The sequence below is a fragment of the Mastacembelus armatus genome, unplaced genomic scaffold (genome assembly GCF_900324485.2).
Source record: "Mastacembelus armatus unplaced genomic scaffold, fMasArm1.2, whole genome shotgun sequence".
NCBI classification, from domain to species: Eukaryota; Metazoa; Chordata; class Actinopteri; order Synbranchiformes; family Mastacembelidae; genus Mastacembelus; species Mastacembelus armatus.
In genome coordinates this window covers 468,995-489,448 of record NW_022872853.1, presented here as the reverse complement: position 1 = coordinate 489,448, position 20,454 = coordinate 468,995, and positions in this window count along the sequence as shown.

Sequence of the window (20,454 nt, the reverse complement as noted above, 5' to 3'; positions counted from 1 at the left end):
GGTCTTTTCTCCAGCTGGGTGGAAACATGCTCTCATAAAAAATTATAAATCATTAGCATGTTTGTGTGTCCCAAGTAAAAGTCCTGTATTCAAAACGTTTCTGCAGTAAAACTGCAAGTATCAGCAGCACAGAAAAATGCCTGTGCAATAGAAAATAATGGAAAGTTCTTGGCGTAGCTGTTGTGGTTGTTTATGTGTCGACCTGGTCCTGACAAAATGAAAATGAAGGGAGCTGAAACGTTGAGCTCTCCAGATTTCTCTTGCCCCGACACCTGAGCCAAACCACGTCCACTTGCCCCTGATCGAGACACTGGGGCCTGTTTGTCCTCAGCTTGTCTGCCGTGCAAACACTGACCGTTCAAGCTGTGTTTAGATTGATGGCGACATGATTTGATTTCTGATAAATGATTTCTAACAAAGTTCTTCAGTCACAAAGGCCAAATGTAGAAAACAGACCTGGAAAGTCACAGCAGGTGAATAATCTGACCGGAGGACAGTGTTGTCCACGCTCTGTCTATGTGGGACGATCAATGGCAGCCACAGAAACATTTAGGCGTCGAACAAGCAGCTGTATCTAAAAACTCTCCACTAATTGCAGCTCGTTTGGATAATTAGCATCTGTTGCTTCATGTAATTATGTGTTGATCCGAGAGGGAAACTGTCTGCAGACTGAAATCATTAGGGAGCACGGATATGGATCGAGCTGCAGCTCAGTAGCTCCTGGGCGTCTGTGTCGATACACCTGCAGGTTTACCTGGACACGTTAACTCTGCTTTAATGAGGTTTGACTTTTCTCCTCCTGACAAACAACAGAGTCAGCGGATCTGAAGCTGGCACCTGGATTTTCCATGAAAACACTGACACACATTAACACACACATTTATCTGCAGAGGAAGCTTTTCTGGTCTTTCTAGTCCTGGTTTCAGTTCTGTGAACCTGTTTTCAGGTTCCAGTCTGACGTTACTGTCACCTCCGTGTTTCAGCTGTGACTGACATGTTTCCGCTCTGGTCCAGGTCTGAAGCTGAACTGGTCCAAAGTGGTAAAGTGTCAGAAAGTACAAGAACAAGCCGCTCGGCTTCAAATGATGGAACGACAGCTCAGTCTCCAGACTCTCCAGTTGAAGAGGCAATGACACCTATGGGTGCATCAACAACAGGTGCTGTCTGTGCCAACAATGTTAGAAAGGCTCTTTATTTCTCTGTTTGACTCCAGACACCTCCACCCCTCAGTAGTCCACCTGCTTTTATTTTGAAATCCCTGAGCAGACAAACCAAGCTGCTGTCAGGTTTCAGCCTCTGTTGTTCCTTCTTCCTCCTCTTGAAATTGCTTTGACTTCCTAGACTTCCCCGGTGGCCTTGAACCCCCCCGGACCACCCCTCCTTTCCTCTCATTGACCTTTGACCCTGCAGCACTGTGAACCACAGAGAAAACAAACAGTAACATGATCTGGGTTCAGCAGGATCAGAGAACTGGTTTGTGCTGTCTGCTGATCCTGACTGGACATTTACTCTGATTGAACTGGTTCCAGTTTCTATTGCTGTTAGGTCTCCAGTCTGAAATGGATTTCATGTTTTCTGTTTTGGGTCAGAGGTGCTTCACTCTGACCAATCAGCAGGGACTGACTGAAGGAGACGCAGAATTAAGACAATTAACAGGATTGGAACCAGAAACAAAAACAATCTGCTGAATAACTTTCTGTTTATTTATCCTGGACTTCTCTCTTTGCCATTTTCTGGATAATTTTTCAAACCTCTAAAAGTAAAATATGTGAAAAGCTGCTGTGGTGGAAAAGTCGCCTGCAGTGACTCGGGGTCACAAATTCATGCTGCTCTGTTTTGATCGAATCCACACTGAGAAAAATGCTGTCCAGCAGACGAAGTCCAGGGTTTAGAGATGAGGGCTATTCCTCACTCAGCACTGGTCTGAATGTGGACGTGCAGGTTTGGTTTGTGTGTTTCTTACTGTCAGACAAATTAGACAAACAAAAATAGGAACCAGAGATATCATTCCACAAATTCTTCTGTGTGATTTTCACAATAAAACAGCATCTGTGTGCAGGAAGTGATAACATCTGTATCTGCTTTAAGTAGCATGTTATCAATGTGTCCTGCTTTTTATTTCTGCCTTTCATTTCTTTGCCCTGTGTGTTGGCTCCTTTGTCTCGTTGTGTCCTGTGTGCTGCGCCGTACCTGACAGGTGAGCAGCAGTAATGATGTGGAAACTGCTGACACCAGACAGCTGGCTGAGGAGGAACAGGAAGTTCTGGCAGCGGCGAGGAAACATCAAACGCCAGCCTGCAGGTGAACTCTGTGAACTCTGGCGCCCAGCAGGGATCCGTTCGTGGCTGATTAAAGATGCAGAGAGCTGGAGCAGGAGCTGGGCTGCAGAGCGTTTGAAGTGCTGCTGCTGTGATGCTGTGTCTGCATGAAGGATGATCAGGAGCAGGGGAAGCTGCTAACGACACATCCAGCTCTGCAGGTGCAAACACTGAGTTCATTATGGATCTCAATCAATACATAAACTGATCATGACAGTAATCACTGAGAAATAATTACAGAAACTTCCAACATTTACCATGTTCACCATGACACTGACACCTCTGCAGGTAAACTTCTCTAACCTCTGCAGGTAAACTTCTCTAACCTCTGCAGGTAAACTTCTCTAACCTCTACAGGTAAACTTCTCTAACCTCTGCAGGTAAACTTCTCTAACCTCTGCAGGTAAACTTCTCTAACCTCTGCAGGTAAACTTCTCTAACCTCTACAGGTAAACTTCTCTAACCTCTGCAGATAAACTTCTCTAACCTTTACAGGTAAACTTCTCTAATCTCTGCAGGTAAACTTCTCTAACCTCTACAGGTAAACTTCTCTAACCTCTGCAGGTAAACTTCTCTAACCTCTACAGGTAAACTTCTCTAACCTCTGCAGGTGAGTAAACTTCTCTAACCTCTGCAGGTAAACTTCTCTAACCTCTACAGGTAAACTTCTCTAACCTCTGCAGATAAACTTCTCTAACCTTTACAGGTAAACTTCTCTAATCTCTGCAGGTAAACTTCTCTAACCTCTACAGGTAAACTTCTCTAACCTCTGCAGGTAAACTTCTCTAACCTTTACAGGTAAACTTCTCTAATCTCTGCAGGTAAACTTCTCTAACCTCTACAGGTAAACTTCTCTAACCTCTGCAGATAAACTTCTCTAACCTCTGCAGATAAACTTCTCTAACCTCTACAGGTAAACTTCTCTAACCTCTACAGGTAAACTTCTCTAACCTCTGCAGATAAACTTCTCTAACCTCTGCAGGTAAACTTCTCTAACGTCTACAGGTAAACTTCTCTAACCTCTGCAGGTAAACTTCTCTAACCTCTGCAGATAAACTTCTCTAACCTCTGCAGGTGAGTAAACTTCTCTAACCTCTGCAGGTAAACTTCTCTAATGTCTGCAGGTAAACTTCTCTAACCTCTACAGGTAAACTTCTTTAACCTCTGCAGGTGAGTAAACTTCTCTAACCTCTGCAGGTGAGTAAACTTCTCTAACCTCTACAGGTAAACCTCTCAAACCTCTGCAGGTAAACTTCTCTAACCTCTGCAGGTAAACTTCTCTAATGTCTGCAGGTAAACTTCTCTAACCTCTACAGGTAAACTTCTCTAACCTCTGCAGGTAAACTTCTCTAACCTCTGCAGGTAAACTTCTCTAACCTCTGCAGGTAAACTTCTCTAACGTCTGCAGGTGAGTAAACTTCTCTAACCTCTGCAGGTAAACTTCTTTAACCTCTGCAGGTGAGTAAACTTCTCTAACCTCTGCAGGTAAACTTCTCTAACCTCTGCAGGTAAACTTCTCTAACCTCTGTAGGTAAACTTCTCTAACCTCTGCAGGTAAACTTCTCTAACCTCTGCAGGTAAACTTTTCTAACCTCTGCAGGTAAACTTCTCTAACCTCTGCAGGTAAACTTCTCTAACCTCTGTAGGTGAGTAAACTTCTCTAACCTCTGCAGGTAAACTTCTCTAACCTCTGCAGGTAAACTTCTCTAACCTCTGTAGGTAAACTTCTCTAACCTCTACAGGTAAACTTCTCTAACCTCTGCAGGTAAACTTCTCTAACCTCTGCAGGTAAACTTCTCTAACCTCTACAGGTAAACTTCTCTAACCTCTGTAGGTAAACTTCTCTAACGTCTGCAGGTGAGTAAACTTCTCTAACCTCTGCAGGTAAACTTCTCTAACCTCTACAGGTAAACTTCTTTAACCTCTGCAGGTGAGTAAACTTCTCTAACCTCTGCAGGTAAACTTCTCTAACCTCTGCAGGTAAACTTCTCTAACCTCTGTAGGTAAACTTCTCTAACCTCTGCAGGTAAACTTCTCTAACCTCTGCAGGTAAACCTTTCTAACCTCTGCAGGTAAACTTCTCTAACCTCTGCAGGTAAACTTCTCTAACCTCTGTAGGTGAGTAAACTTCTCTAACCTCTGCAGGTAAACCTCTCTAACCTCTGCAGGTAAACTTCTCTAACCTCTGCAGGTAAACCTCTCTAACCTCTGCAGGTAAACTTCTCTAACCTCTGTAGGTAAACGTCTCTAACCTCTACAGGTAAACTTCTCTAACCTCTGCAGGTAAACTTCTCTAACCTCTGCAGGTAAACTTCTCTAACCTCTGTAGGTAAACGTCTCTAACCTCTGCAGGTAAACTTCTCTAACCTCTGCAGGTAAACTTCTCTAACCTCTACAGGTAAACTTCTCTAACGTCTGCAGGTGAGTAAACTTCTCTAACCTCTGCAGGTAAACTTCTCTAACCTCTACAGGTAAACTTCTTTAACCTCTGCAGGTGAGTAAACTTCTCTAACCTCTGCAGGTAAACTTCTCTAACCTCTGCAGGTAAACTTTTCTAACCTCTGCAGGTAAACTTCTCTAACCTCTGCAGGTAAACTTCTCTAACCTCTGTAGGTGAGTAAACTTCTCTAACCTCTGCAGGTAAACCTCTCTAATCTCTGCAGGTAAAGTAACAGGACAGCATCGCTAACAGATAAAGTTTAGCTCAAACTACTGAGTCTGCAGTGGATCCAGTGTGACACCCTGCAGGTCGACCTTTTCTCCTGTGGTTAGAATGCTGCTGTCGACGGGCTGTTCGTCTTCTGGAGGGCCCGTCTCACCTGGGGGGTGCCTTTAAGCAGGTAGTGGTGGTCCACCCAACTCCCTCAGTCCATCGATCACCACAGCGGGACAGCGACTGAGCAGCTCCCCCGGGGTCTCAGCTGAAAGTCAATCCGTCAGCCCGTCCCAGCTGACCTTTCCACTGAGCCTCACCACTCACAGACCCTGTCCCAGACCAGCACCCCCCCAGGAATCTCCCAGACTGAAGGGATGCAATCTTACAGACACATACACTTTATTAAACTGACTGATGGAGAAAATGATTAATTGATACTTAAAATAATGATTGGCTGTAGTAATCAGTGTTCGATGTTGGTGTAACCACTGGTCATAGGGCAGTGAGCTGTTCCATCTTCATGTGGCTGAACTGCACATCGAGGGTTGAACTCACAGTTCTGCTTGTGCCTTTAACAAACAGTCTCCATTTTCTCTGACTGGGGGAGAGCGAGGAACAGGCCGATTGAGTTCAGGACGTCCATCCACACAAAGTCCAGCCACCAGAGACAAGAAACAGCAGCTGGGTAGTGCTGACACATGACCCTCTGCTGGACCAGGACAGAAGCCCCAGAGCAGGAGGAAGATGTCGGCTTTTCTGCATCTGGACCTGAACTGAGCAGCATTTGGTGGCTGATGAGGCTGATTTGCACCACTCCAGCCTGACACCGGGCTAATGAACACACCATCGCCAGGCTGCTGCAGCGGGCCGCAGCTGCCGACCGCCCACGGCAGCCTCCACAATCAATGGGCCGATCAATAGATCAGCAGCAGCTCAGCTTTGGCTCACATGGTTTCACATTTTAACCAGAGTTTGATAGAGCAGCTGAACCTCGTTCTCTGGCAACGCTATTGATCATGTTAATCAGTAATCACAGTCCGACAGAAACAAACTGAAGCCACAGATCTGTGATTTTTGGTTTCCTATTGACAGAATGATGTTTTCACTGAGCATACTGTACCATACCTGTACCTGAGGCCTCACCTGTTCACCTGAGGACTGCCAGTGATGATGAACAGCAACATGTTCAGTTTCAGAAGCTTCATACGTCTCTGAAAAGTAGTGAAGCAGAAGTATTGTTCAGGATAAAATACTTCTCTGCAGTTTCCCCCTGCTTCCAGTCTTTGTGCTAAGCTAGGCTAACAGTTTCCCCCTGCTTCCAGTCTTTGTGCTAAGCTAGGCTAACAGTTTCCCCTTGTCTCCAGTCTTTGTGCTAAGCTAGGCTAACAGTTTCCCCTTGTCTCCAGTCTTTGTGCTAAGCTAGGCTAACAGTTTCCCCCTGTTTCCAGTCTTTGTGCTAAGCTAGGCTAACAGTTTCCCCCTACTTGTGCTAAGCTAATCTTAACCTGTCCTGGAAACTCAGATGAAACTGATTTAGCTGTTTATTAGTTCACACCTTCCAGATTCCAGGTTAAGTTTGTTGGCTGATCCTACATCTGTGTGAACTGATGACATAAGTTTTCACACACACACACGCACACACACACACACACACACACACATACACAGGTAAATCAGGTCACACAGCTGGAGCTGTTGGCTCATCAGGACTCCAGATGACAATATAACCATCAGTGTTACAGTCAGTGTGGAACAAACTACAGGTAAAATTAAATAAACTTTAATTAGATTTATGAAACATCCTGTTCAAACCCACAGAACTTTATTTCCATTTTAGTAGAGCTCAAGTCTGCAGGACTCTGGAACCAATGACTATCACTGATGTCGTGTACATGTGGAAAATACCACTTAAATTGCAAATTCAAAAGAGTTTTGAGACAGTAAAGTTACAGACTCACAGAGAATTTGACCATTAATAAGGATTATTGTGAAAACAAGCCTAAATCCAAAACTCTGTCTGGTTCCTCTGTGTAATGCTGCAGGTTTTCTCTCCTCTGGAGAGGTGATGCATCAACGCGACAGGCCAATCAGAAGCCGGGCCGCTCTTCATCCAGCAGGATTAACTGTAATTAATCTGGTTAGTGTGTGAAGTGTGTCGAGCCGCCTCGTTTGTCTTCGTTTTGTGACTCACAGAGTCGGTGTCATGCTGCTCAGTGGGGCTCGAACCAGCGATAAGAGCTGATTTACTGGTTTTACTGGGAGCAGCAGCGACAGGGCAGGAGCTCCGCTCATTTTATTTAACAACATGAATCCTTCATGACTTTTAACATGGTTTATCCTTCTCATGATATATGTATATATATCTATATATACAACAGTGTGATCATGTGTGTTTACAGCTTCAGAGAAAGACGCTGTGTGAAATGCTCAGCTAACATGAATCTAGTTTGGAGAGAATAGGAAAAAAAGGCAAATGGTGCAAATGGTTGCAGGGGATATGAGTTTGAGTAGAGACAGACTGAGCCCAGAGCCGCAGGTTTCATTTAACAAGATGAACCTGATCCAGGCCCTGAGATGGACTGGTGACCTGTCCACGGTGTACCCCTGCCTTTCACCCAAGGAGAGCTGGGATAGGCTCCAGCAGATCCCTGGGACCCTGGTTAGGACTAAGGGGGTATAGATGACGGATGGATGAAACTGATACAGGGCTAATCAATCATTGATCAAGAATTTCCTGTTTATTTCTTGTTTTGTGTCTTCTACTTTGAAGTATTTCCTGTTTTGTTCTGCTTTACTTCTGGTCCTTGATTATTTCAGCTGTGTCTTGTTAGTCTGTGTGTGTCAGCTGCTGGTCCCTTTGGTTCTGTCTGGGGTTCTGGTCGTGTTCTGTTTCCTGCTGTTGGATGTTTGTTTCGTGGACGTTTAAGAAACTCAGATTTTTCCCTTGTCCCTCTGTTGCTTGATGGGGGGGTTAAAGTTAAAACACCATAATAATATTATTATTATGGATGCTTGTTGGTGAAATGCACCCTGGGAGTTGTAGTTGACATGTTGCACCTTTGACCTGATGAAAGAACCAGATGTTTTCTCCCACAGCTGTTTCTCTTCTGTTGATGATCAGAGCAGCAGTTGCTCCGACACATAAACCCAATAAATGAGGCTGATCTATAAAAAAGGAGCAGTCCGTCATTTTTTTATGGTGGAAATTTCCAAACCTCCTTGGACTCTGATGATCGCGATGATGGGGCAGAGCAAGTGAAAGCCATAAAAAAACCACAGAAGAAGTTTTTTATGGAGCGCAGAGGCAGTAAAACTCCTCAACGCTTTTTAACAACCCCGGTTTCACACTCATCCTGTCTTCCTGTACAGTGGCCTGATGGGAGAAATTTTCTGTTGGCCATATGTCTGTTCGTCACCGTCATTAAGCTTTATGATGCCTCGCAGATAAACTCGATCACACACTCGTGGATCGAACACACACACACACACAGGTCTATGTGGAACTTTATACTGGTTTCACAGCATCAGTATTCAGCCCGTACGAAAGCAACACCTGCTGTGATGACAGATATATGATCGACGTCATAAAAGTGGAAAATGCCAGATTAAGTGATATTTTATATGATGCTGTTAATTTGAAAAGGTCAGTGGAAAAAATCATTTCCCTCAGGAAAACGAGGAGAAAGTTTCTCTGATTGGCTCATCCAAACTCAATCTGTCCAGGTGGGACACGTTGATTAACACACAGCCTCAGCTCCCATGGTGCACCTCTGTGGCTCCTAGATCCACACGGTGAAGCCTCAAGTGGTCACACAAGAGGTCAAAGGTCAGGATCCTGTGACCAGCAGCTGAGTTCAGTGCCTTCCTCAGACATGTCAGTGGAAAACAAAGGCTGAGCTGATTCTTCACACCAGAGACTGTAACTGCTGCAACAACGATTCATTAATAATCACTTATTTAACTGTTCACTGTTATCTATCACTTATCAGATGCCACCCCATGTGGTGGATAAATAACATCTGTAGACCCCCACCTGCAACACACCTGGTCCCTCCGGCAAAAACACCCTGACCAAGAAGAAGAAGAAGAAGAAGAAGAAGAGGAGGAGGAGGAGGAGGCATGTGGACAGTTTCTGGCCTACACCAGAGGAGGAACATGTGAAACATCGAGTGTTAGAAACTATAAAGACAAAAGTCTCAAATCTGTGTTAAGTTTTCTGTGTGTGTGTGTGTGTGTGTGTGTGTGTGACAGATGGGCAGAAACATTAAAGGAGCATTCCTGCTGTTTAATGGAGACACATTGTGCATAAACTATGACAACCATTAATGTCTCTCCCTGTGTGTGTATTAAAAACAGAGCATTGCATTGTGGGACTGTTAGCCGAGAGCGGTGAACATGGACCGATGAGTATGGGCTCATTGGAAGGAAGTCTGAAACCTGAGGTGGGTCCAGTGGTCTGGTTGTGATTGGTAGCTACAGGCAGCAGTGACGACACCTGGCTGTTAGTCAGGAAGGTGCTGGGCGAGACCTTCCAGACAGGAAGTGACCTGCCGGGCCTGAGGTCGATGCCCTGCTGTCGTCTCAGGCTGCTCTCAGGTTAACGCGTTCTGGTCTGCGGTCTGTGCGGCAGGACGGGTCGATGTGGAGAAATGATCCGTGACATCATCATTTTACAGAAAACTCCGAGTGAGCCGAGGCCGATCAGATTAGTGCCGTGCTTCGGTGATCGTTCCAAAGGCAGAGCTGCACGTTGTGAGTCTAATTTATGCGCAATCTGAGTTTGGACGAAGGCAGCTGAATAAATTCTTCTGAATCAATAGTTCCAGTTCAGCAGGCGACAGGGATGAATACACAGGAACACAGCTCCAGCTTGTTAATGAAGGAAACAGCAGCTCCTTCAGATCGATGGGACCTTTTACACCCGACACTGAAGAGACTGCCAATTCGATCCAGCGCAAAAACCTGCCAGAGATTCACAGAAGCTCCTGGAGGAAAAAGCAGCAGCTCAGACGCTTCATGTGTCTGTGGAAGGAGAAATGCCTCCCTCAGAGCATCGTGGTGTCATTGAGCCGACAGCAGTTTCACTATGGAGCAGATGGAGCAGACTGTAAAAACCAGCAGGTCGTGCACCGTGTAGTTAAAGAACACCATCAGTGGGTGTGAGGACAGATGTTGGTTCTGTCCATGCAGCCCATTATCACACAAACGACCTGCTGTGGCACAGGGCCAGGACTCCGCAGCTCTCCTATCAGCTGAGGTCAGACACTCACCTGAAGTGGGTCGGCCAAAAACTCTGGCACTGTAGATCAGTCCCGCCGGTCAAGCGACTGGGTCCGACACAGGGGTTCCTAATAAACCGACTGGGTCCGACACAGGGGTTCCTAATAAGCCGACTGGTCCGACACAGGGGTTCCTAATAAGCCCACTGGGTCCGACACAGGGGTTCCTAATAAACCGACTGGTCCGACACAGGGGTTCCTAATAAACCGACTGGTCCGACACAGGGGTTCCTAATAAGCCCACTGGGTCCGACACAGGGGTTCCTAATAAGCCGACTGGTCCGACACAGGGGTTCCTAATAAACCGACTGGTCCGACACAGGGGTTCCTAATAAGCCCACTGGGTCCGACACAGGGGTTCCTAATAAACCGACTGGTCCGACACAGGGGTTCCTAATAAGCCGACTGGTCCGACACAGGGGCTCCTGATAAAGCGACTGGTCCGACACAGGGGTTCCTAATAAGCCGACTGGTCCGACACAGGGGTTCCTGATAAACCGACTGGTCCGACACAGGGGTTCCTAATAAACCGACTGGTCCGACACAGGGGTTCCTAATAAACCGACTGGTCCGACACAGGGGTTCCTAATAAGCCGACTGGTCCGACACAGGGGTTCCTGGACCTGCAGCAGACTGTGGACACCTGCCCAGCCTCAGCAGATGGTGCAGAGTTTCAGTCACTGCTGAGCTCGCCTCCTGGACCTGGGCTGGTCCAGGACTCGGACCAGGCAGGGCCGTGCACAAGTTCTCACAGCAGCTGTTTCATCGTGTTAGAAACTGAGGTGTCAGGTCACTGAACTCTGAATGTTATTGATGGATCTGATATTGGGTTTTGATTTTAACGAAATAAGGTGGAGAACTGAAACCACGTGATTCTTGTTTTTGTCTGTTCATGTTGGAAACAAATGTTGTGACACTTTAACCCGTTATCTCCTGATTTTGCTGACAGGAAGTGTTCGCCTCAGTGGACTCAGTGGAACGGCACCGTGTCTCCTTTCCTTGAATATTACTGTCAAAGCTGCAACACCACTCGCCGTCAGCCTGTTTGATTTATTTGGGGATTACTATAAATCCCAGGGTTAGTTCATCAGCGGACGTCGCGTCTGAGCTGAGGGCGTCATGTGGCAGCGAGCGAAGTGATGAGGTGCTTTTCTTCCCCCGACATTAATCAGGCCCAGCCCTGCTCTGCTGATGTATCGTCCTGCTGCAAAGTCATATAACCAGATTATCATCAGCTGATCTCCCGGCTGCCTTCATCCGTCCTGCAGCCTCGCACCTCATAAATAATCATTACAGCCTTAATAACAGCAGCATTTATTTTCTTGGGGGGGTCATCAGGATGGTTTATACCTGCAGAGAGAAACCACGCTCACTTAAATAACACACATGTTATAAAAACCATCGGGGCTCCATATTTTCAGATGCAGCCTGAGTGTCTAACCTGATCCTGAATGTTGGTCTGTGACCTGAGTCGGTCTCTGGTGGTCTCTGGTCCGAGCGCAGCAGCTTTTATAATCTCACTGTACAGGAAGCTTCTATCAGTTTTATTTCTACTCAGAAACAAATAGAACTGTGATTACAGCAGCACAGTGGTTCAGTTCCATTATTTTGGGATAATACCAAGAATAAAACCTGCAAATACTCATGTTGTGAATACAGTGAATGTATTAGGTTGAAGGTTTTGTGTGTGAACCTTTTTTAGTCTAAAGTTGTTATTTGTTGATTGTGACAGATTTATAGATTATAGATTAGACAGACCTTAAGTCATTATGATTAGACAGCCCTCACCATGGGTCAGAGTTCACAGATCTTCTCAAACATGCAGAAGCCTAATTTTCATTTTTTAATAAATGTGGCACTGAGATGTGCAGAGACGCCACGGCCTGTTTCTCACATGTTGATTACATTCGTCTCATCAAAGGCTACGAGGACGTCACTTCCCCTGACATTTGTCTCGTCTCATTCCCAAACACGAAGCATCTTAATGAGCAGGAAAACAGAGCAGGGAGTGGGCGTGAATCCTCGGGAGGTTACGGAAACCCTGAGAATCTAAATATTCATCTTTGTCTTTTCCAAATTGAATGTGCCATTTGAATCCCAGCAGGAGGTGAAGAAGAAGAAGCTGTTTACTCGACTGCAACTTCATTAAACTGCAGAAGAAGACAAGGAATAAAGTCAGGAATCGGCAGCAGGGGTCGACGTGAGCAGCAACGAGATTAAGCGTCGCCTGATGACCAGGATCCACAAATACAGTAACGTCAGAGCATCTTGTTTCTGTTTTCATCTGCACAGAAACTTATTTTCTCAGATCAGTTCTTAGGTTTTCTAAGTGACAGAGATGAGGAAACGTCTCATTTGTCAGGTTAGAAAGACGACCGTTGAATCCAGCTCAGCCCTGAATGTGTCAAACATTGTGACACGCCCCTGTGACACATTTTTGACATGTGTCAAAAATCCTACAACACCCAGGATGCATTGCTCCCAGTGCATTGCTCCCAGTGCATCCCAGTGTCCCGTCCATCGTAGTTCGGTTTAACACCAACTTCCTGTTGAGGAGAGACGAGCTGTGATGGACCAGCTTTGGACTTTCTGCTGATCACTGAGGAAGGTTTCAGTCCTCAGGGTGTCCAAGGTTGGAGTTTTTTCCAAAGAGCTGTGCTCACAGGTCACACAGAGGTCACAGGTCACAGAGGAAAGGTCACTGAGAGAAACAGGAGGCTGGTTAGAAAAGTCTCCATTTAAATACGTTGAGCTGATAATTTTGTTGTAGTTCAGCAGGTTTTTAAATCCTGTACTTGTGTACTTGGAGTATTCTGACAGTGGTCTTGCTGTATTCATGTTCGGGTCGTGTGTTTTCAGGTCCAGAGCCGCTGCTCCTCCTCTTTCTCATGTTAATCTGTGTATTGTCGCGGAGCTGCAGCTGCTGCTGCTTTATCACGGCTCCTCCACACCTCCTCTCTGACGGCCTCTTCTGTTTACCAGCAGCTCTTGGCCCCTTAATCAGGTTAAAGGACCCGAGACCTCGGGGGCCCAGAGTCTGACCCTGCTGCTGCTGACGGGAGGCGTCGGGACTCAAAATAAAATTTCACAGGGAGATGAGGTCTCACAGAGAGCTGCTGCTATTTTTTAGAAAAAACATTTTATTCAATATTTCTCTGCTTTTCCTTTTTTATAGTTTCTCGTTTGACCAGTTTTCCTTTTTCCTTCGTCTGTTCTGTCTCTTGACGAGCTGTTGTATTTTAATTTAGGGATTTAATTTAGATCCATTTCCTGCTCCTGCAGGTCTTTTCTCTGAGCTGCTTTTTGTTCCCAAACGCTGACGCATGTTAGAAGATTTCATTTTTGTTGAGTGGAGAAAAAACCTGAATGGTAGAAATCAGTGTCTCTGCTGTGTCGAAGTGGTTTCACCTTCACTGGGCCCATGTCAGGACAAAGATCTGATTTCTTCCGGTTTACAACCTTTAAACCTCTCACTGCCTTCGTGGAGCTCGAGCTCAGATCATGGAGCCGATGCTGAAACTGAAAACCTGAACTTTATGATTCACCTTTTAGTTTTGGGGTGTGGGGCTCAGATAAACGATTGATCAATTGATTGATTATTGAATGAATGAGTCCTGAACACTCGGCTGCACCTCAGTTATAAATGACTGTGGAAGTATAATTACAGCAGAGAGCAGGATGTGACACCTGTTATTATTTCACAATTAGCTCATTCTTCTTATTGTTGTGGGGAGAATGTTTAATAATGACGCTGGGGGGGGGGGCAGGATAACGTTGAATAGGCTCCTAATTAATTCAATGAGAATCATTAACGGCTTCATTCAGAGTCCACATGTGCATCTCTGAGATAAAGAAGCAGAATATTCACCTCAGTGACACTGAATGAAACTGAATTAATGGTGTTTGTTCAGCTCCAGATGAAGGAGCTCGACCAGTGAACACACACTTTACAAGCTGTTTTAAATGAAAGTGCACTGACTGTTCTGCTCTGGGGCCCGTTGGGTCCATCTTCTCCCGCTGAGACCTAAACCCTTAAAAACACTCCACAGAGCCAAGGTTTCATTTTGGAACTGGACCATGTGGGGTCAGGTTCTGAAGACTTCATGTCTAATGCTGAGCGTGCTCAGAAAGGATCAGACCCTGAGCACCAACGTCAAATTTCAGATTGTTAACAAAGACACAAGGTGAACGAGTGAGTGTGTTGGTGATGGAGGAACATCAGGTTTGTGTCCAAAATGCCCTTTGCCCAGCGGACCAGTGGTTTCTGATCCACTCACGGTCCAGTCTGAGCGGACCAGTGGTTTCTGATCCACTCACGGTCCAGTCTGAGCGGACCAGTGGTTTCTGTAGCTGTGGATGGATTTAACTGCAGATGTGTCCACAGAGTAACAGGATCCTGGAGTTCTGGTTCTGTCTCATTCTTCATGTTAATGCAGAGATCCATCAGCTGCTCTTCCTGTTAGACCTTCTGCCTCCAGTATTGTCCCTACAGGGTCTGCTCAGGTGCAGTTTAGGTGGTAACGGTTAGGGTTCAGGTTAGAACTAGTTAGAAGTCATGGTTTGGTTGATGTTAATGATGATGATGATGGTGATGATGATGATGGTGGTGATGAAGCCTGTCATGCTAGTGGCGTCATGGCTGACAGCAGCCTGTCAGAATTGCTAATAGCTATTATTGGAAACAGTGACCTTTGACCCCGGGCAGGGGCCCTTCACACAGCAGATGGAGCCCCCCCCCACTTAAATACTTCAACCTGATGCTGGAAGAAATAAGGAGAAAGGAAAAGGAGAAACTGAGAGACAGGAAGGAGGAAGAGGAGGAGGAGGAGGAGGGGGAGTGGCTTCAGCACAATGAGCAGGACTGTGAGGGCAGCATTTATTATCATTATTCTATTCAGCGCCTTGAACGCCCCCACACACCAAAGTCTCATGATCTGGTGTTTGAGCAGCAAAAGTCTAAAACTGTTGCAGCATCCAGTCCAAAGTCCAAAGTACCGGTGATGGTGTGATCAGCAGTGGACAAACCATCACGGGATTTTATCTTCTCACCGACTCGGACCGACTGGGTCCCATCGGTCGTCAGGCCCAGATCCTGTTCATCAACTGCAATTCAGGCTTTTCTGCACAAATCTCAGTTTTTCCACTCACGTCAGTCAAACCTGAGAAATCACAGCGTGACGCAGAGAGCGGGGCGTTCAGGGACCCTGTCCTCCCTCTCTCTCTCTCAAGTCTGGCCATCTGCCACAGCTGCCGCTCGCCCCAACCGTCACTCTAATTGACAATGAACCCAAAGGCGCGGCGATAATTACAGTTGGCCGCTTGGCAACTTCTCCCAGTTTCAATTCCTCCTTTTCAGGATTCATCAGGCCCCATCTGCTGGGGCCCGGGTCTGGCATCTGCCCGCCCCTCCTTCCTCCTCCTCCACCCTCGGCCTGCTGGGGTTTTTTGTTGGTGCTTATTAGCGAGCCGGCCTGTAACCCTCAGAGGTGGAGTCGCCTGGAGCAGAAAGACTGGCTCTGTTTGTTCAGTCAGAGAAAGTCAAAGATAAAGAAAAGACTCCTTGTGTTTTCTTTCTCCTCCTGCTTCTTTTCATGTTTCTCTCCTTTAAGAGCAGAATCAGAACAGCGTCCATCAAAGGACTGCAAAGACATCTGTCAGCTCAGGACTCAGGACTCAGGACTTTCCAGCACAGAACAAACTGTTCGGTCGGGTTAAAGCAGATCTTAGAAAACCCTCAGAACAAGTTGAATTTAGTCAAATAATCTGATTGATTCTAGGCTTATTTCATCCCGTCATTATTCCTGGCTCCCGGTTTTACAGGCCAAACATTAAAACATCACATGAAACTTTTCAGCAGCTGGCAGAAAGTCCTCCCCTCCTCCTGCACCGAAGGAGAAGCAGAAGAAAAGCGTGTCGTGTGTCTCGGCCCGTGGGGGGTTCGGCGTGGAGGAAGGACGGTGTTTTGTTTCTTAAAGCCTCTTTTCTTTTCTGCTGCAGCCTGGTTTTGTGTGACAGAAGCTGCCTGCTGCTTGTGAATGCAGCCCGAGGCCACGGTCGCTCAGCTGCTGGTTTTATCTGCTGCAACACTAAACCTCATCAATCTGAGCCAAGAGTGCCGGAGTCCGCCTGCAGCCTGAATTACTGTGGATTGGTGACTGGGTTTGCATCAGTCACAGCAGGCTGGATAATTCTCACTTTTCTAAAGCAGAATGACTGATGATTTTATTGAAACGGCCCTGGTCCCTGCACTGGAACAGGCCTGGCTGGTTTCTGTCACGGGCACCGTCTTACTGCTGTTGTCTTGGTGTTTTTGGTGACTTAAGATCAAATCTAATGTAGAAGACAATAATGAGCTGAGTCCATTGTTTTTGATACCAGAACACCTGCGTGATCAAAAGGTGTTTTTGTGCCACAGGAAGTTTCCCCAAGGGGGAGGTGGGTGGGACCAGCTGGGTCAGAAAACCCAGGACCTTCCCACTGGAGACCGGTGTTCAATTTCTGTGTGAACTGTTTTTTATCCACAACCTTAACTCTGTGTTTCACAACCACCTTCTTTTTCTAAACCTGGTCAAGTTGTTTTTAACCATGAAAATGTCAAAAGATGCAACATTTCCCAGTGGACACGTCTGGTACTGCACCGAAATCCCCCCGACTGAAAACTAGTTCTTCCCAGTGACGATAAAACTCTGCTGGACTGGTTTTACTTTTTCTATTCTGGAACTTTTATATTTTTAAAAAAACTCGGGTTTGACTTTTGTGACGACGAGCAGGTGAAACACTAACGAGCATGTGTCATTAGTGAAACTGTGAGTGTTTGAGATCATGGACTAAAGTCTGGGGGGGTGCCCATGGTGGTCTGCATACTCTCGTTTAGGTGTTGGACGTGTTGGATTTTTACTAGAAATGAATCACAGTAATTTGTCAAAAATGTCTTTTGCTTCAGTGCAGCTGATGTTGTGTTTTCTCAGGCGTCACTTTTTATTTTCCAAAAAAATGGATCATAATTCAGAATGAAAAGGTTTTTACAGGCACCAAGCTCTGGTCAGAGTTGACTGAAGCTCACATGGACCTCCCTCCTTCAGCCCCTCTCTATGGGGGTGGGGGGGGTTGACAGGGTCCCACAGAGGGACTGGGGTGGGAAAGCAGAGCGGGGGTGTCTGACGGCTTGGTCTCTGTTGGCCTTTAGAAAAACCAGCTGCTCTGCTCTCAGACTGAACATACCGTTTGGACTCAGAACAAACCAGAACAGGAATATGCACATGGATCCTGCGGTTGTGGGTTTCTCTCTAGACTGTCATGCACTGATCTGGATTTTTTTAATCCATGGTTCATCTCAGGAGTGAACTATGAATTTCTCCTCTGTCCCATGTTAGTTCTTGGTTTGTCTCAGTTTACTCCTTTACTGTATCGAGAGTTGACCCCTGGTTTTTCCTGAGATAAATCCTTCATGTTTATTCTCAGTCACTGTTTAATCTCTGGTCTGGTTTGTACCAGGAGTTAATCCACAGTCTGTCCTGGATTCACTCCTGGTCTTTCCTGCTGTAATCTCTGGTCTGTCCCGGGTTTGTCCCAGGTCTGTATCGGGTTAAAGACTTGTCTGTCCTGCATTAGTCCCTGATTTTCTCCTGATAAATCTGCAGCTTGTGTTACATTAATCCCACATTATTATTATTATGCCTCAGGAAACAACCTCATCAAAATAAAAACAAGGTCTCCCAAGTTAATTTGTTCATGCCAGTTTTCTGGGACACAGTCCAGTTTTCCTCATTTCATTTAGCATTTAAATCACAGAATACACCCCCCCCCAACCCCCTGATTTCTCCACCTGTCCTCCTTTTCTTCCTCTCAAATCTGACTTTCCTAATTTGCATCTCCATAAATATTCCATCTCGCAGCGTCTGAGCAGGACGCATTTTCTACTCGTCCTGTTTGTGGCGGCGGCAGCGGGTGGTGCCTCCCGGTGCAGTCGGTGGTTAATTACAGCACAATGAGGCGTCTCTGTCGCCGCCGTCCGTCCGGCTGCACAGATAAATTCAGACAGCCAAACCCAGCAGCTCATCCGGAGACACGGACGCTGTCACAGCTTTGACACTTTCAGTTTGGAGCCTGTCAGGGACGATGGTCCTGGCCTCAATCAGACTCCACCACAGGCGCCCCCATCTCATTCACTCAGACACCTTCCTGATTGTTTGTGCACTGGCAGAATATTGTTTCCCGGTGTTTTCAATGTGCGGAGGATCAGCTGAACTGGAAGAACAGCTTTAAATGTTTCAGGTCCGTCCATCTCTTTCATCCAGGCCAGAGATGGTCCAGGTTATGCTGGTCTGAGGACCATTTAAAACCCCACAAGACGTTTGGCCTGAGGCTGGATTCTCACTGACATTTGCTCCACGTTGAAACAACTCAAGGGGCTTTGCTGGTTCTGAGTGAGTCAAGGCTTTAACGCAGGACCAGGGGAGAAGGGCTGACTCCCAGCATGCTTTTGAAAGCTGTCACATGGCCTTTTTGATGGTAACACAGAGATTCAAAGTGATGAAGGTGAAAGTGATGACAGACCATCCTCATCCTCACAATCTCCAACTGATTATCGGTCAGTTTTTAACTGAACAGGAAGTCTGGAGTCAGTGCAGACCTGAAATCTGCTCCTCAGTATTTTCCCACCTTTACCTGAAACCTGATCCTCCTGCACACCTGCCCCTCATCACCCCGTAAGCCCCAGAGCAGCATCTGTAGCGTCTTTGTTACCTCATCACGGACACGACAGGACCTTCGCAGTCTGTGACTCGTTGTTCTGTTCACATGACGAGACGCTTGGTTTGGCGTCGGCTCTCAAACTACGTGATTGGTTTAGGAAACTACAGACGTCGATAAAAATCTCATGAGAGATTTCTTTATTTTGACTCTCTTCATCCCCTGATTCACCTTTGTACCTTTAATACTTCATCTCATATTTAATGTCCCTCTGAATGAAACCAGAACATAGACCCCCCCCATCAAATAAAAGAACATGTTCAAAACCACAACAACAATAATGTGTAATATCTTCTGTCTGTTTGAACAGACATAATGAAAGTGGACAGGTCTGATATATACATACACATGCCCCCCCCCAGGTCATCATGTCAGGTATCTGGTGCTGAATTTCAACGATCATCCATAATTCATGACAACGCCCGTTACCATGGCAACATAAATCCAAGGTTAACCCCCCCCCACCTTCGCTGATGCATAATTGGTCGACGCAGGAGTTGGGCTGCTCTGAATTCTCCTCATGCTGGAGGGGAGACATCCATCAGGGCAGCCCCCACCAGCACTAATCAGCCCAGTGCTCCCAGTATCACACTGGGAGGAGCGCAGGTGGAGGGAGGCAGGGAGGAGCAGAGAAAGTGATGGATGAAGATAAAAGACATCGACAAATAAATCTTGAAATTTCAAGATGAAAATGTAAAAATCTGTAACTTTTTATTTACTATATTTTTCATCTTTCATCTTCTTCTGTTCTGGACCAGAACCAGCCAGAAACCATCTGTGGTGTGGAAATGGTTTGTATATCTGCAGTATAGGTCGTCCACTGTCTACTAAGACTACCGCCCCCTGCTGGTGTGGACAGGTGTTTCCTCTCACCAGGTGCAGAACGTACGAGCTGGTTGGTCGTCAGCTGGAGTCTGCGTGGTGCGTTCACTGACCCTTTCTAGCCCAGATGAAGGTTCAGTAACACAACAGTCGCTGCTGGTTCTTTGCAGTCGGCTCAGTGTTTGTTGTACATTAGTTGTTTAATCATGGAGCTGTTGGCCTGAAGGTGGCGCTGCAGGAGGAACAGAAACCCTGACTTTCAGCACAGTGAATTTCAGGTTCAGTCAGTGCAGATTTCCTCACGTCCCCCTGCTCTAAATCTAAACTCAGCTACATTTGATTATTGATTATTTTGTCCTTCTCGTTCTTCCAGGTGTCAATAATCTGGTCTCACCTGACGTTTAGTGTCACTCACCAGGAATCTGTCTCCACCTGTTGTTGGCAGATTTGTGTTTCCCTGTTATGAAGTCACCGTGCTGCTCCCTGAGGACACACCTCCACCTCACCTGCCTCACCTCCTGCCTCCCTGTCTGTTTACCTGGAGGCCCAGACGCTGAGCAGCAGCTGGGATGATTCATTATCATATGCAGGTTCTTTTAGTCCCATTTTGTCTTCAGCACATCTGGAG